Source organism: Bos grunniens, chromosome 8, assembly GCF_055505025.1.
Source record: "Bos grunniens cultivar Pamir isolate PY7600 chromosome 8, Bosgru_T2T1.0, whole genome shotgun sequence".
In the NCBI taxonomy this organism is placed as follows: domain Eukaryota; kingdom Metazoa; phylum Chordata; class Mammalia; order Artiodactyla; family Bovidae; genus Bos; species Bos grunniens.
The window spans coordinates 172,758-190,136 of record NC_141172.1 but is presented as its reverse complement, the minus strand read 5'-3'; the positions used below and the strand labels follow the sequence as shown (position 1 = coordinate 190,136).

Sequence of the window (17,379 nt, the reverse complement as noted above, 5' to 3'; positions counted from 1 at the left end):
CTGTTCCCAGTGGTGATTATGGAGTCCGGAGTTGGTGATGGACAGGGAAGCCTGGCGTGCTGCGATTCATGGGGTCACAAAGAGTCGGACACGACTGAGCGACTGATCTGATCTGATCACGTGGTTAAGCCCATCACCGGTAAAGAAATGGAGGTGGCCCTCCCCTCTTCTCAGTAAGTTCTGGAGGATTCCCTGTGGCCAGCATCTTTCTCACTTGTGTTAGTTCTGTGAGAATGCTCAAAATCAGCTAGCCACTTCTCGAGCTCCTTAAAAACTTAGGACAATGACCAAAAGACCATGACACCTTCCTTGTGCTCTGCCCACCGTTGTCTTGATGCTCTTGGTTTAATTCATCAAAGTGTTCTGGAGGCATAGACAGTCATGTTTCCGAATCTAACTACTCTGAAGCCAGTTTATCCAGGTTCAAACCTGGCTTTACTCACAATGTGTGTCAGAAGGTTATTTAACTTATCTTTGCTTCAGTTATTTTTTTAAAATCTGTAATGGGTGAGTGATACCAGCTTTGCTGGGGCTGTTATAAGAATTAAGTGGGATGATACACATCAGTTACACAGAACAGCATCAAGCCCCTCTATGGCAATTGCCAGCTGTCATTCCTATAAAAGGCATCTGTACATCCTCACACATGCAGACAGGTTTAATGTGTTCACTCTAGAGAAGTCCAAGTCCTGTTTATGATTCCAGGCTTTGTTAATGGTGACTCTGTTACCATTTGTTAATGATTTGTTAATGATTAAAGCAGTGCAGAGCTTTAATCATAATTCAGTCATCTCTCACTCTAGTTACTTGACATAAGTGTTGGCCAGAGTTAAAAATACACACACAAAAGAATTCTCAGATACACACACACATGCACTCACGCACATACACATACGGACTCACAGTCACCTTTCTTCATCATGGGAGTGCCTTAGCCTGAATGTCTTCTCAAAATCCATATGTTCCGTACATTGTGTGTGTGTGTGTGTGCTCAGTCACGTTCAACTCTTTGCGACCCCATAGACTGTAGCCTGCCGGGCTCCTCTGTTCACAGGATTTCCCAGAAAAGAATACTGGAGTGGGTTGCCATCTCTTCCTCCAGGAGATCTTTCCAGTCCAGGGACTGAACCCACATCTCCTGTGTTGGCAGATGAGTTCTGTACCACTGAGCCACTGGCACGCCCATGGCCGGCAGTCAGCCCTGCATAATATCAGGGACATGGAATAGGTTTCCTGACCCTGCACTTACTTCCATTCTTGTGGTTCATCTTTAGCTTTGCTGTAATTTTTTTAAGAACTGCTAACTTTTAATTTTTTATTTTTACACAAGTTTAAAAGTCACTTTCCATTTACAGTCATTACAAAATGTTGGCTCTATTCCCCATCCTTGAGCCCATCTTACACCCAGGAGTTTGTGCCTCTCACTCTTACATCCTTGCATTGCCCTGCCAACTGGTAACCACTGGTTTGTCCTCTGTGGGTCTGCTTCTTTTTTGTTACATTCACTAGTCTGTTGTGTTTTTAGATTCCACATATAAGTGGTAGAGAAGATTTGTCTTTCTCTCTTTAACTTACTTGACTTAGTGTGCTCATCTCTGGGTCCATCTGTGCTGCACAAATGGCATTATTCCATTCTTTCTTACGGCTGAGTAATATTTCCTTATGTATGTATGAGCATGTGTATGTATATGTACTCATCACATCCTCTCTATCCATTCTTCTGACGGACGTTTAGGTGGCTTCCATGTCTCGGCTATTGTGAGTAGTGCTGCTGTGAACATTGGGACGCATGTATCTTTTTGAGTTAGCGTTTTTGTCTTCTGGGGATATATACCCAGGAGTAAAATTGCTAGGTCATATGGTAGCTCTGTTTTTATTTTTCTGAGGAACCTCCACACTGTTCTCCATAGTAGCTGCTCCAATTTATCTTCCCACCAACAGTGTCCTGGGGTTTCTTTTTCTCCACACCCTCTCCAGCATTTGTTATTTGTAGAATTTTTTATGACACTTGCTGTTAGTTATAACACGATAACACGTTTATGTTACGCTTACTGCTCTTTCTCTTTAGTGTTTCAAAAAATAAATCTGTTCTTGGCTTAAATTGGAGAAAGATAATGAATTTTCTGTAATAGCTGCAATTTCTAAAGTACATTTGAGCATATAATATGGAACAATTAAATTATCATAAATGTCTGTGCAAATAACATTTTCCCAAGGTCCATTTAAGTATATAATGCAGTGGAAATTAAGAGGTTTGCTAACTGTCCAAATTATTGTTTAGTTGTTCGATTTAAATGTCATCATTTTTTTCTTAATTCATGAAAAGCCTTTTGTTTGTAGTGTTTTCTCTTTGATCAATATTTCTTGCCATTTCCCTTGTTTTCATCTTGTAAATTATCCTTTGCTAGAATCATTCAATCTGTTTTCAGACCACAGATTATATAATAGCAAAAAATATATTTCAGATAAGAATCTATTAATATTACATCAGAGAACAAGAACTAGTTTTTCTTTTGTATGTCTTTGCAGTTGCCAACAAATGCTGAAGACTATCTGTCAAACCTAAATTTTTGACATCGCTTCTCCTTAGAATTATTCTTAAAATAAGACTTAAGTCTGCAGGCTGCAGAAACATCTCTGTATGTCTTTTCCTTTGAAGGCTTTGGAGTCATATGATCCCCTGTTCCTAAGTGGGAGACTGGCAGCAGGCTGGCTGGAGTAGCTTTGTCTCGGTTGACCTTGACAAATGCAGTGCTAAGCATCTCAGGGGTCTGATGGCTTAAGAAACCAGAGTAACCAGACACCTGGACATGTGACAGTCATCTCAGAAAAGGAAATACATGGTCAGCATGGGGTTTATAAGATGCTGAATTTGAATTCTGTTTTAAGCTTTCATCCCATAAAAAGAAAGCTTTAACACTAAAGATATAACTGTCCATTAAAACACTGCCTTTCTCCCCAACCATTTTGGAAGATCAAACTACTCATTTAATCCACTGAAGGCATATAAGGACTTCCTCTGTGCTGGGCCATGTGCTGAGCATCAGAGCTGTAACTGTGAGCAGAGGGAAAGAGCGCTCAGTCCATCTGGGTGGACAGGACATCAAATAAGCCACAGTGATGATGCCACCATGCAACTGCTGGGAAGACCCAGTTCCTAATCCCAGGTCTGTCAACCACCAACTCTCACCCCTCACCCGCTTAATAGATCAGCTAGTCTGCACAGCATCCCCGTTGCCATTGCCCCACCCCCACCCCCTGGCATCAAGGACCCACCTGGGTCATTCCTCACAATTAGGCATTGATCACCAACAGGAATATTAAATAGTAACATAGTGTGGAAAACAGGAAATGCTGAGAAAAAGTTTATACTTACTTATACTTATAAGTATATAAGTATATACTTATACTTACTCATTCCCTAAACCTGATGAAAATCATTCTTGAATTACTTGTTATTGTAGGTTATCCATGCTTTTATCCTTTTATTTTGTTGTATACAATTAAAGTTTTTAAATTCAATTTTAAATTTTTATTGGCTCAATTTTTTAGATTCCACATGGAAGTGGCATCATGTGGAAATCTGTCTCTCCCTTCTGGCTTACTTCACTTAGTATGATCATCTCTAGTTGCATCCACGTTGCTGTAAATGGCGTCATTTCATTCCTTTTATGGTTGAGTAATATTCAGAGCACATCATGTGAAATGCTAGGCTGGATGAAGCACAAACTAGAATCAAGATTGCTGGGAGAAGTATTAATAACCTCAGATATACAGATGATACCACCCTTATGGCAGAAAGCGAAGAACTAGAAGGGCCTATTGATGAAAGTGAAAGAGGAGAGTGAAAAAGTTGGCTTAAAACGCAACATTCAGAAAACGGAGATCATGGTATCCAGTCCCATTACTTCACCGCAAATGGTGACAGACTTTATTTTCTTGGGCTCCAAAATCACTGCAGATTGTGACTGCAGCCATGAAATTAAAAGACACTTGCTCCTTGGAAGAAAAGCTATGACCAACCAGGACAGCATATTAAAAAAGCAGAGACATTACTTTGCCAACAGAGATCCATCTAGTCAAGGCTGTGGTTTTTCCAGTAGTCATGTATGAATGTGAGAGTTGGACTACAAAGAAAGCTAAGCACTGAAGAATTGACGCTTTTGAACTGTGGTGTTGGAGAACACTGTTGAGAGTCCCTTGGGCTGCAAGGAGATCCAACCAGTCCATCCTAAAGGAGATCAGTCCTGGGTGTTCTTTGGAAAGACTGGTGTTGAAGCTGAAACTCCAATGCTTTGACCACCTGATGCGAAGAACTGACTCATTGGAAAAGACGCTGATGCTGGGAAAGATTGAAAGCAGGAGGAGAAGGGGATGACAGAGGATGAGAGGGTTGGATGGCATCTCCGACTCAATGGACATGAGTCTGAGTAAGCTCTGGGAGTTAGTGATGGACAGGGAGGCCTGGCATGCTTCAGTCCATGGGGTCGCAAAGTCAGACACTACTAAGCGGCTGAACTGAATTGAATATTCCACTGTGTATGTATGTATGTATATTATATATATGCATATTGTATCACATCTCCTTTTTGCATTCCTCAGGCGGTGGGTATTTAGGTTTCTCCCATGTCTCGGTGGTTGTGAACAGTGCTGCAGTGAACTTTGGGGTGCATGTGTCTTTTCAAATTATGTAAGCAATAACTGTTGACAAGCCCATCTAATTAGCAGAGTGACTTATTAGGAATGATTCACTCCTCAAGCATCTCGTGGGTCCCACGCCAGACACTGGGCATACAAAGCAAATGAAACCATGCCACCCTTGAAGAGCTTGCAGCCTGGAATGCTGCTGGTCCTGGCCTATTGTTATGAAAAACAAAAGTTCTTCCTTTCAAAGACTGGAAAACAATATGAAAAATTGACAGCCCAGTTTTCTTTCATCTGTGACAAAGATGCACAAGGTTGTTTCATTGACATGATACCAAGATCCCTTCCAACTCTCATTTCTAATTTTGTGATCCAGCCCACCTACCAAATGCTGAAAAATAGCCTCAAAGTCTGGAGCAGAATAAACTAATTTTAAAAGCCACTAGCAGTCTTTCTGAAAGGAAAGGAGGGGAAATACATTTCACTTGCTCTTCTAGGCGAAGAGGGAGAGAAGGAGATTATAAACATACAGCAGGCTTCTGAATAGAAACAGCCTTCATTGGGAGGGTTCAGTTGATTGACAGATGTTCGAGGGATTTCAGAGGACTTGAAGAGGTCCCTCCACACACTTCTCCTTGACTTGTTTGTTAGTGACAGGCAGCAGGGACTTCTGGGATGACAAACTTGATGGTTCTTCTCCCCCAGGGTCAAAACTGTTATGAGGAGTTATTTGTTTTAAGGGGTTCTGTAAATTTACCCTGTTAATACCAATTAACATCAATTAAATGGGGTTGCTAAGGACTCTATTTCAGGCTGGAAAGTTAACCTGTAAGGAACTAGTCATTCTTCTGAGAAATAATACATATGTGTTTATATCTATCCATGTGTATATTCTTTGCTTTCATGATATATGATAATAATTCATAAGTTACAGATAGAAGACCTAAAAATAGCAGCTGGACTTGAATTGTATAAATGTTACTGAGAAACTGCAGCCTGTATATTTATTACCATTGCTTAGGTTAGAAAACCAAGGGCAGGGGCCTCCCTGGTCGTCCAGTAGTTAAGAATCCACCTGACAATGCAGGGAACAAGGGTTTGATCCCTGGTCCAGGAAGACCCCACATGCTGAGGACCCTCTAGGGTATATGGGAGGTGATGAGGAAACACAAGACCCGTGGCCATGTCATGTCTCAAGCCTTAAGGTCCCTATCTTGTCTTTGAGCTATGCCCAGGGCTCATTGTTGTGAGAAGACAGACCTAGGAGACATGGAGCTGCTCTGTCTTGGATTTTCATTAAAAGAATTAAATGTCTGGACATGTTGGGGAAAGTAAGATTTTGTACTTATCACATGAATCCATAACTGGGACAAGAGAAAGCTTCACCTCTTCAATCGCTGTTATGATTTCATAATTCACGCCCAGTTCAGGAAGGCTCCTGGCGGGTAGCCGAGGCTTCCATAAACAGAGGACTTTCTTAAAGCCAGCTTTCGCTTCTCTCAGTATCCTCCCTTGACCTTGCTTTATGTCTTCCTGTTGAATGAAGGCTCATTCCATCATCTTTATGAATATCACATTTGGTCAAAATCCCTACTAGGTTGAGTGCTTATTAGGAGAAGTGATGTCTTACCAATATGAAAGAAGTGAAAGTGTTAGTAGCCCAGTTGCGTCTGACTCTTTGGGACCTCATGGACGGTAGTCTGCCAGACTCCTCTGTCCATGGGATTATCCCAGCAAGAATACTAGAGTGGGTTGCCGTTTTCTTCTCCAGGTGATCTTCCTGACCCAGGGCTCAAACCCATGCCTCTTATGTCTCCTGCATTGTCAGGCAGGTTCTTCACCACTAGCGACCTGGGAAGCTCTTGAAGAGTAGCAAAACGAAACCAAAGGCTCACATGGGCTGTGAGGCAGGCTCGGTGGGGAGGGGTCAGATCTGGTCAGGAACATGTGGATTTCCCCAGACCTTCCAAAGGGAAAGTTAGATCAGTTTTTTGAGCAGCTGTGGATAAAATAGTTTTGCCCATTGCATTCAATTACATGTCAAACTTTAGTGGTTAATAATGAACTTTACTTTCTGCTGCTAAAAAGCTCTTTCAATTCTACAGGTTTCTAGCGCTTAGACTGGGAATTAAATATTTTTCAATGAATTCAAATAATCTCGAAAAGATTTATACCAATTTAATTCAGAGTATAACCCAGAGAAAAGAGTCCTCTAGTTAGTATTCCCTAACGTCTGATACAAGATACAGATAAAAGTCATTTCTAAAACATCCTTTCCCATAAAGCAGCCACACTCAAACCCAGATACAATGAGCAGAAGTAATAAATAAAAAATTCTGGGCCAAGAGAGAGAAATAAAATGTGGCAATCCTATGAAATCTAAGATAACTAGAGCCTAGTGAATACCTGTGTCCACTTATCAATTTATTTATTTCTGTCTTGAACTGAATCACCCCAAAATAGAGTAGTCACCAGAGTATGGAGATTGGTTTCTTTTTGATTTTTTAATATACAACAGAGTACATAAATAGAATTCACTATCTTAACCATATTTCAGTGCTCAGTGGTGCCAACTGGAGTCACATTGTTGTACCACAGACCTTCAGAACTTCTCCCTCTTGCAAAACTGAGACTCTGTACCCATCAAACGGCAGCTCCCTCTGCCCCTCCCTCTTTCCCTGGTAACCTCCATCCTCCCTTCTGTTTCTCTGACTGCCTTAGATCCTTCATACCAGTGGAATCATACAGCACTTGTCTTTTTGGAGCTGGTTGATTTCACTTAGCATCGTATCCCCAAGGTTTATCCCTAGTGTGGCACGTGGCATAATTTCCTGTTGTTTAAGGATGAACAATAATCAGTTGAGTCGGACACGACTGAGCGACTGATCTGATCTGATCTGATCTGGAGTAGGAAATGCCAACCCACTCTGGTATTCTTATCTGGAAAATTCCATGGATGGAGGAACCTGGTGGGCTACCGTCTGTGAAGTCACAGAGAGTTGGACACAACTGAACTCAGCAACAACAATAATCAGTTGTATGTGTAAATACCACATTTTCTTTATTCATTCATCACTGATGGGCATTTCAGTTGTGTTCATATCTTGTCTATTGTAAATAGGGCTGTAATGAACATGGGAGTGCTAACACCCCTTTAAGAGTCTGGATAAATACCCAAAAGTAGGATTGGTGGATTATATGACAGTTCTATTTTTAATCTTTTGCAGAACCTTCATACTTTTTTCCATTGAGCTTGTGCTCAGTTGCTCAGTCGTGTCTGAAGTGTCTGACTCTTTGTGACCCCATGGGCTGTAGCCCACCAAGCTCCTCTGTCCATGGAATTTTTCAGACAAGCATATTGGAGCAGGTTGCCATTTCCTATTTCAGGTGATCTTCCTGACCCAGGGATCGAACCTGTATCTCTCCCATCTCCTGCATTGGCAGACAGATTCTTTACCACTGCACCACCTGGGAAGGATTGAGTACTCACCATGTTAGGTTTTTCAATACAATTTTCTCCAGTAACTCCTCTGAAAATTTTACTTACATACTACAGTTTCCTTTCCATTCAATAAAGGAGAAAGGCAAGAGGAATTAGACTCAAATGAAAGGAAACATGGTAAAGGAACCAAGAAGTTAATCTAGGACAATGACCTTCAGATTCCTAGACCTACTCCCAGACACTCTGACTTGTGATATTCACAACTCTGGTCAGAGCCAGGTTTGGGAGCCATTGTTTAGGGCTAAACTGGGGCAGCTCTCCCAGCTCCAGCAGGAACAGGTCAGGTGAGGCAGAGGTCAGACCAGGCCAAGCATAACAGAACCCGGTTTTGGTGGTAGGCATTGTCTCCTTTCTAACAAATTGTCAAAGTTTGGCAATCACAGCAGCAGAGTGACCTCAGAGGGTCAGGTCTACAGGGTCAGCACCCTGGATAGCTCCCTGTAGGCAAAATTGGCCCAAGCAAGCCTGCCTTCCCTTTCTCTCAAAGACCCGGGTTTCTGAGACAGGTTTATCCCCAGGAGGCTGGTTTTTGGTAAAAGAGATTCACACCTATGCCAGATACAGATCCTTAGTGAATGAGAGCCAAGCTTATTGCCACCACCCTTGCCCCGCTTCTGGTGTCCCTCAAACGGGAAAGACTCAGGGTCCAAAGAAAGATGTAACAGTTTAGTTTGGGTGGGAGACTCCATGGAAGGCTTATCTTCCTAGGCTTGGATCCTTCCCAGGTGAACATCAGATCCTGCCAGATTGTTCCTCCAATAACTTTTCACGCTGTCATTAACACCAAAAAGCAGCTGCTGAATGAAGGATCATTATGGATAAATTCATACCTGGACACTTGGAGGATAGCAATTGACCATGTGCAAGGGCTTCCCTGATAGCTCAGTTGGTAAAGAATTCACCTGCAATGCAAGAGACCCCAATTCAATTCCTGGGTCGGGAAGATCCACTGGAGAAGGGATAGGCTATCCATTCCAGTATTCTTGGGCTTCCCTTGTGGCTTAGCTGGTAAAGAATCTACCTGCAATGTGGGAGACCTGAGTTTGATCCCTGGGTTGGGACGATCCACTGGAGAAGGGAAAGGCTACCCACTCCAGTATTCTGGCCTGGAGAATTCCATGGACTGTATAGTCCATGGGGTCACAAAGAGTCGGACATGACTGAGCAACTTTCACTTCAGTGACAACTTCATTTCCAAGGCAGGCGTCCAACTAAATGAAAAGAGATTCTTGTATTGAATGCAAAGGCTATTTTTCAGCATCTTCCCATGTTCCAGCAGGACATTGGTACCAAAGTCCAAGAAGATGCAAAGATTTTCTAAACAAATGTGTAATTAAGAACCCAAAACCTTAAATGCAGATATTCACTCTGACAATCCAGACATGACCTCCTGTGTCATTCTTGTTTTCCTAGCAGATTCTAACTCCACCTGCAGCCAGCCAGTCCTGTGATACAAATTGAATCCTGAGTCCTGGAATAGGATCATTAGTACTCAGTGCTGATGAAGCCTGGAGCTCTTGTGAAATCTCTCAGGCGATAATTGCTACATGGAATGTAGCTCGAAGACAGGGAATTGATCTCTTTAAGGATTCTTAATTTAAATAGGGTCGTAATTTGCCCAGATGGTTACAATGTAAGCAGTTCTCAAAAAGACAGGAGAGAAAATGCATTTATGGCACCTCTAACAAAACACATAATGAAGAAACAGGCCTTCAGAAGCAGGCAGTCCCTGGGGGTACTCTTCAAATTCTTCTGTTATCCCATTAAAACAAAACCCCACAAGGGCCAATCAGCCTTGGGTTTTGCCCCAAATGGAACAAATTGAAAGGGTGAAAAACAATTTTTCACTTCTAGGTTTTCCTCTTTACACTGATTCAGTCACCATCTTTTTGTGTGAAAGTGGGTGATCATACTGGAAGATGTATAACTTAGGCCCACTCTGCCCCCCAAAAGGACATATGTGCCAGAAATGACAGGGAAACCCCAAACAGACAGATGCACGAGAGACTTCTGCTCTCCACGCTGCAGAGGGGAGGAAAGGACTTGGGTTTCCTGCAAAGGATTAATTTGGAAAAACAAGTCTTTTGTCATCATAACTGACACCTTCTATCGTATGTACCAACATTCATTCATCTGATTTGAACCACATTAGCCCCCTGCACTGGTTTATTGTTTAGAGGCGGCATTCTAACCCAGTTTTATAATGAGCAACTTTCCAAGCATTTCCATATCTTAATTACTATCTGATTACAAGGACTTTCTTTTTAAGGTTTCGGGCCTGTTTCCAAGGCAGCTAGTTGAACTTGGTCACCATGTTCACATCACTTCACAGATGCACTTGGTATAATTCTAGGCCGGGTTTCCATGCAGCTCATCACCTCACAGCCTCAGTTCTCCAAGACCGTCCTCAGACACCTGCATCGCATCACCTGGACATTCCGTGTGTGGGGTCCTGGCTGCTGCCCTAGGTGTGTGCGTCAGGGTTCATGGGAGTGGAGTCTGAGAAGCCACTTGTTCAGGGAGATCCCCAGGTAAGCCACATGCACAGGGAGCTTCAAGACCCATGGACACACAGGCTGGAGTCCACCAGAGCTCCTTCCCACTTCACCACTTGTCTCATTCTGTAGCCAAGTTATCGTTGCCTCAGTTTTTTTCGTGTATTCATTCAACAAATATTCATTGCACAAGTGTTGTGAGCAAGGAACTTCACTGGGAGTCGAAGAAACACGAGACAGAGATGTTCCCTGGAAGCACAGGGACCAACTCTATCCGAGAAGACAGCTACACACACTTTCACAAGCAATTGCTCAACTGCCATTTTGGCAGGTGCTGCTAAGGAGAAATGGAAGATTGTATACCCAGAGGCACTGACACCCCGGGAGTTCCAGGAGGTCCTCTGGAAAGGGATGAAGACAGGGCTGGGAAGCCTGGGTAGGGAACAGGGTTCCAGAGAGAGCATTCCAGGTGGTGGGGCCTGAGCCACAGCCCTGTGGAAGGAAGAACCAGGGCAAAGCAGCTGGAGGGAGCCTCAGAGTGGGCAAGGGCCAGGCCACGCTGACTTGTTCAGTCCTGTTGTGGATTCTGGGTTTTATCCTGAGACAGTGAGGACCAGGTGGAGAGTTTTAAATGTGCCTGCTTGTCAGCGAGCTCTGCAGCTGTGCAGGTGGAATGAGAGCAGGGCCGTCAGAGCACAGGGAGGCTCAGGGAGGGCGCTACCCAGTGACGGTGGGGCAGGATGGGAGCAGTGCCCTGGAAACAGAGATCACAAGGCAAGGCGTGAACCACATCTGATGAAGCCAGTGCCCTGCAAGACTTAAGGACCTTAACATCTCGAACACCTGACTTTACTAATTTGAAAATATTAACAGCTCTCACAACATATAGTTGCCTTTTATCTTAAGTGACAGTCAGTCGTGAGAAGAGAAATGAAAACTTCAGTGGACACCCAAATCATTCGCTCCACCATGCTGTGGGACTTCATGTGGTTTGTGGCTGCAGCCCCATGGCTCTCAGAGAAGTTGAATGTTGGGGGGACCTTCTCTCTGACTGGCAGAACTCCCATTAACATGCAAGCTGTAATCATGGTGGCTTTGAGGAGCTCGGCACTCAGATCCTAGAACCTATTATTTTACAAAGTAAACACAGGTTTAAGTCAAAAGGCAGTGTACTATTTTAAAAGAATCACCAACCACTATTTTATTCAGAGACACAGAGTGAAGTTGCAGTAACTGGAAGGAAGCTCCAGAGGGAACATGGAAGGAGGTCTTTGGAACTTCTAACCTGTAAGTCAGGCCTTCTTTTTATCATGACCTATAATAAACAACAAAGCCCTTTACTCTCTGCCCACAGCACACTGATAATGTGGTCTGAGACTCTGATTTGGATTATAGGCTGTACTAACTGTACTTTAAATACATGGTCAGCTGTTACAGAGATTCTCTACTGATAGAAAAGTATAACAATGAGACTTCACAAACAAACTTCATATATTTTAAATCACCACTAAATCAAAATCTGTGAGATCCAATTTGATCTGAGATTTACATTTAATACATTACAATCAAAAAGAGTATTATGCAAATTTCTAGCATAAGCAAGGTTAGAAGAATAATATATAAAAACTCTTTAAATATAAATATATATATACTATTCCAGGGTGTCATCTAATACATGAGGACCAGTGCAATAAAGTTCCTGAGCATTTGAAAATGTATAGCAAGTTTTTTTTTTTTTTTTAAACTTTACATAATTGTATTAGTTTTGCCAAATATCAAAATGAATCCACCACAGGTATACATGTGCTCCCCATCCTGAACCCTCCTCCCTCCTCCCTCCCCATGCCATTCCTCTGGGTCGTCTCAGTGCACCTGCCCCAAGCATCCAGTATCGTGCATCGAACCTGGACTGGCATCTCGTTTCATACATGATATTTTACATGTTTCAATGCCATTCTCCCAAATCTTCCCACCCTTTCCCTCTCCCACAGAGTCCATAAGACTGTTCTATACATCACAGTCTCTTTTGCTGTCTCGTACACAGGGTTATTGTTACCATCTTTCTAAATTCCATATATATGCGTTAGTATACTGTATTGGTGTTTTTCCTTCTGGCTTACTTCACTCTGTATAATAGGCTCCAGTTTCATCCACCTCATTAGAACTGATTCAAATGTATTCTTTTTAATGGCTGAGTAATACTCCATTGTGTATATGTACCACAGCTTTCTTATCCATTCATCTGCTGATGGACATCTAGGTTGCTTCCGTGTCCTGGCTATTATAAACAGTGCTGCGATGAACATTGGGGTACACGTGTCTCTTTCCCTTCTGGTTTCCTCAGTGTGTATGCCCAGCAGTGGGATTGCTGGATCATAAGGCAGTTCTATTTCCAGTTTTTTAAGGAATCTCCACACTGTTCTCCATAGTGGCTGTACTAGTTTGCATTCCCACCAACAGTGTAAGAGGGTTCCCTTTTCTCCACACCCTCTCCAGCATTTATTGCTTGTAGACTTTTGGATCGCAGCCATTCTGACTGGTGTGAGATGGTACCTCATAGTGGTTTTGATTTGCATTTCTCTGATAATGAGTGATGTTGAGCATCTTTTCATGTGTTTGTTAGCCATCTGTATGTCTTCTTTGGAGAAATGTCTATTTAGTTCTCCGCCTCCCTACATAATCTAATCAAGGATCACAAGATAAATCTGACAAAGTGGCAGAGGATTTAAGGGCCAGTGGAAAGAGAAATTGTGGTAAACTACTTGCATAGACCAGTTTAGGTCATTAGCTGTTGGGGCTGCCTCAATTTCCCTGAAATGATTATACACCCAGGGAGGCTGAAAATAATTTGAAGACAACTCAGCAAGGAAAGCACAAGGTTTCTTGGCCAGACTTGCTTGCAAGGGACCTGGTATCTTGATTTCTTGCCAGTCTCTGTCTTCCAAGTCTTTCCTGGGGCCTTAGCCTTGTAAATGGGATTTGAAAAGGGAAATGAGTGTGAATGTGAAGTCCACCTGGCAGAAACTACAAGGACAAAAGACGGTTAGAAGAAAAATAAAATGAAAAGAGGTAGGCTCTGAAAATCTATGTGCATAAAAATCAATCCAAATGATTTAAATTCATACAGCTATTAAGCTTTATCATTTCAGTACCCAAATGTTAAACCAATCCCTACCACCTCCTCTTCCCACCAAATTCAAGATCGTATTCAATTTCTGTTATAGGGACCAGAAATGAACATTTAGTTGAAAACACATAAACATAAAACTCATTTCCACCTTTAAAAAAGATTTTGGATTGAAAGTCATCAGAGTACCAATTTTAAAATAATTTTCTTCAACACATTTTGATAAGGCCACAGGAACACTTGTCACATTGTTCAAATGCCCAATGGCAAGACTTCTGATGAGACCAAACAGGTCACATTAAATCAATAGAGTATCTTAGAAATAAAGCCAATATGACTAAATCCAAAACAGATCACATGAAGTACCTCATGTACAATACGAACCTAGTTTAATAAATAAAGGAATCACAGGTGACTGCACTCTGGGAGAACATGCAGTTCCTCTGGGCCCATTCATAGTCTTCTCTGAGACTCTACTGCCACTTCCACCTGGGCAAGTCTAATGGTGCAGCCATGAAGCTTGTAGCCATCTTGCCTTACGAATGCCACGGTGCCAGGCTGCACCCCAACACCAGCTGGCACGTGACAAATGAGTTCATGCTCATGAGGGTCATGTTTGTCACCGATGGATGTCATCTTCTCCAGAACGTGTTTGGCGAACACACTTTTCAGCTTTGCTTCTAAAAGTGACAATCCTCGGAAGATCTTCTCCAGAGTGAGCTTCTGGTCCGCAGGCTCTGTTTCTTCAGAAATACACTCTGTAGTCTTCTCCAAAATGTCTGCGACCTCCACCAAATCCTTACAGAAACTCTGAATTCCAAATATCTTGGCATCTTCTACACGTCTCTGGGTTCGCCTTCTTATATTTTCACTGTCAGCTACAGCTGTCTGGTATCTCACTGTTAAATCTTGGACTTCCTTCTCCAATTTAACAGCTTTTAGCTTTAAGGCTCATTCTGCAAGAGAGGGTTCCAGTTCATCAGGGGGGTCCTCAGAATTGCAGTTTTCACCAGCGGTTCTCTGAGTGGCAGTGCTGAAAGGATGCAGCCATCCCAGGAAAAGTGAAGCTCAGATATTGGTTCCCCATTATGTTTATACAGGGTGCTAGGAAAGAATCCCAATTCACCTGTAGGTGCCAAAGCTGGAGAAAGGGGCGGGAAAGTGGTATAGCAAGTTTTCTTCTGATAGCCATAGTTAGATAATTAATTACTCTGATTAAATATATTAATTATACTTATATATTGCTGGTATAATTATTTGTATATTAAATTTTATATGCAGTCTTCCCTATATATTACAAAAAAATTATTAGTTCTTGGCAAATTGGATAACAAAGTGTTATCTCTAAAAAACTGAAGATAATTAACCTGATTTTTCTTATTATTTGTATTTTATATTTACCTACAGTAAAACGTCTCACTTTCAGTTCTCTGAGCTTTAACATATGCAGAGATTCTTGTAATGACCACATGCAGGATACAAAAGGGCGCCATCACCCCAAGAATTCCTTAATGTCAGGCCCTCTCCCAGCCCAAGGCCTGGGGACACTGGTCTGCACAGCTGCCATCTGGGCTTTCTCGGAATGTCCTGTGGACATGTTCCCACAGTCTGTCCTCTTCTGAATCTGGCTTCCATCGCTCAGCACACTTCCTGTGAGGCCCATGCATGTCACTGCCAGTCTTCTGATGAGGGTTCCTTAAGCAGCGCTTTACAGCCTCCGTGCCATGTACACAGCAGTGTTCATGTGGAAAGGGCAACCAGTGAAAACGAGAATCATGCCATTGGCAGCAACATGGATGGATCTAGAGATGATCATTCTAAGAGACAGACAAATACCGTGTGATCTCACTTATGTGTGGGATCTAAAAAGAATGATATAGATGAACTTATTTACAAAACAGAAATAGAGTCACAGGAAACAAATTTATGGTTACCAAAGCGGATATGAGGGATGGAGGGAGAGAAGTTAGGAGTTTGGAATGAACGTATACACATTATTATGTATAAAACGGACAACAAGGACCTACTGTGTAGCACAAGGACTTGTAATAACCTATAATGGAAAAGAATCCAAAAAAGAATGTCATTTGGTTGCTCAGTCTTGTCCGACTCTTTGAGACCCCGTGGACTGTAGCCTGCCAGGCTCCCCTGTCCGTGGGATTCTCCAGACGAGAATACTGGAGTGGGTTGCCATTTCCTCTTCCAGCGGATCGTCTTGACCCAGGGATTGCACCCACATCTTCTGCATTGGCAGGCAGGTTCTTTACCACTGAGCCACCCGGGAAACCCATATATGTATATGGATGAATGTATATGTGTGTGTGTCTGTGTATCACTTTGCTCTATACCTGAAACTAACACAACATTGTAAATCAACTATATTTCAACTTAAAATTCTTAGGTGAAAATCAAACATTATGAAAACCAAATGCAGGCGATACGGGACAGCCAGTTCAGCAGCAGAGCTGAGTGGTCCTTGACATGAACAAGATGTCCAGGGCAGCCAGCTGGTCCGCAGTTTGTGTCTTTCTTTCAGAAGTGCCCCACAGCAAAACCGTGGTGGCTATCTGACCCACAGCTCCCCTGCTGAGGGATTAGCAAGGCGTCCCCGCTGCCTGTTGACTTAAATCCAAACTTCTCCTCAAACAGAGTTCTCACAGAGCATTTTTATCTCCCCCAGAGCAGTGTTATCTCCACTAGCTCCCTGAAATAACCTACTTTTCGGGCAAACCGGGCTGTTGGTTCATCCCAGATGCACCGCTCAGCTTTGTGGCGTCACGCCCGCTTGTTCTTCCAGGACCTGCGTCAGCGCGGTCCTCTGTGTGCAGCCCTCCTTGATGCCTCCCGTTTTCCCTCAAGGCTGCCCCGGAGGGACCTCATCTCCCGCTCCCAGAGTGCTGTTCACACCAGTCCCCCCACGCCCCCTCTGCTGCCCTCCCGCCCCACTGCGATGTCTGCTCCGTCAGGGAAGGGCATGTCTTCTGCATCTCTGGGGACAGCACTCTGCGGCATCTTCAGGTATTGTTACAGTGACACTGAAGGGTCATATTCCAAAACAAATGCTTGGCCGTGGGAGACAGGAGACAGACTGCTGAAAATTGACGGGAAAAAGGGAATGGGAGTCATGACTCTCATGCCAGTGGAAAAAATATTCCAGCATGTTGCTGATGAAAGCACATGACAGCAGTTTCTGGATGAAAACTTTAAACTTGTAAAAAAGTGTCTGTAGGCCACTGGTGTTTTATTTTCTATTAAATAGGAGCCTGCATATTTAAGGCTCCTGGTCTCCTTAGGAGCCGCACGTGCCAGCCTAGGGAGAAAGAACAATATATCTCCCTGGAGTGACTTGTGGAAGTTGGTTCACCTGAGGATCAGTCATCCTGGCCCCAGTGTCTTGTGGCTCTAACCTCAGTGTCCACAGGGCAGGCACTGTCACAACTGGCCTCGATCTTCATCCTCGTCTGGCTTTGTGTCCCGACCAAGCTGAGCCCGAACACCAGGTGCTTCATTCATCAATAAATATGTGCTGTGCACCAGGAAAAATATAAAGGGTGAGAAATGGTCATGTAATCATATTTAGGAGTGCCATTTTCTTACAGGTGTTCTGATAA

At 43.1% G+C, this 17,379-nt stretch overlaps 1 pseudogene across 1 annotated transcript; it reads right to left on the bottom strand.

The window, feature by feature from the left end:
* Nucleotides 1-13,435: 13,435 nt before the first annotated feature.
* Nucleotides 13,436-15,261, bottom strand: LOC147366536 (grpE protein homolog 2, mitochondrial pseudogene; annotated as a pseudogene). The gene is made up of 2 exons (XR_015169362.1): nt 15,189-15,261; nt 13,436-14,835 (listed from the first exon to the last, which is right to left on the bottom strand). The product of XR_015169362.1 is annotated as a grpE protein homolog 2, mitochondrial pseudogene (transcript).
* Between the last annotated feature and the right edge of the window lie 2,118 nt (nt 15,262-17,379).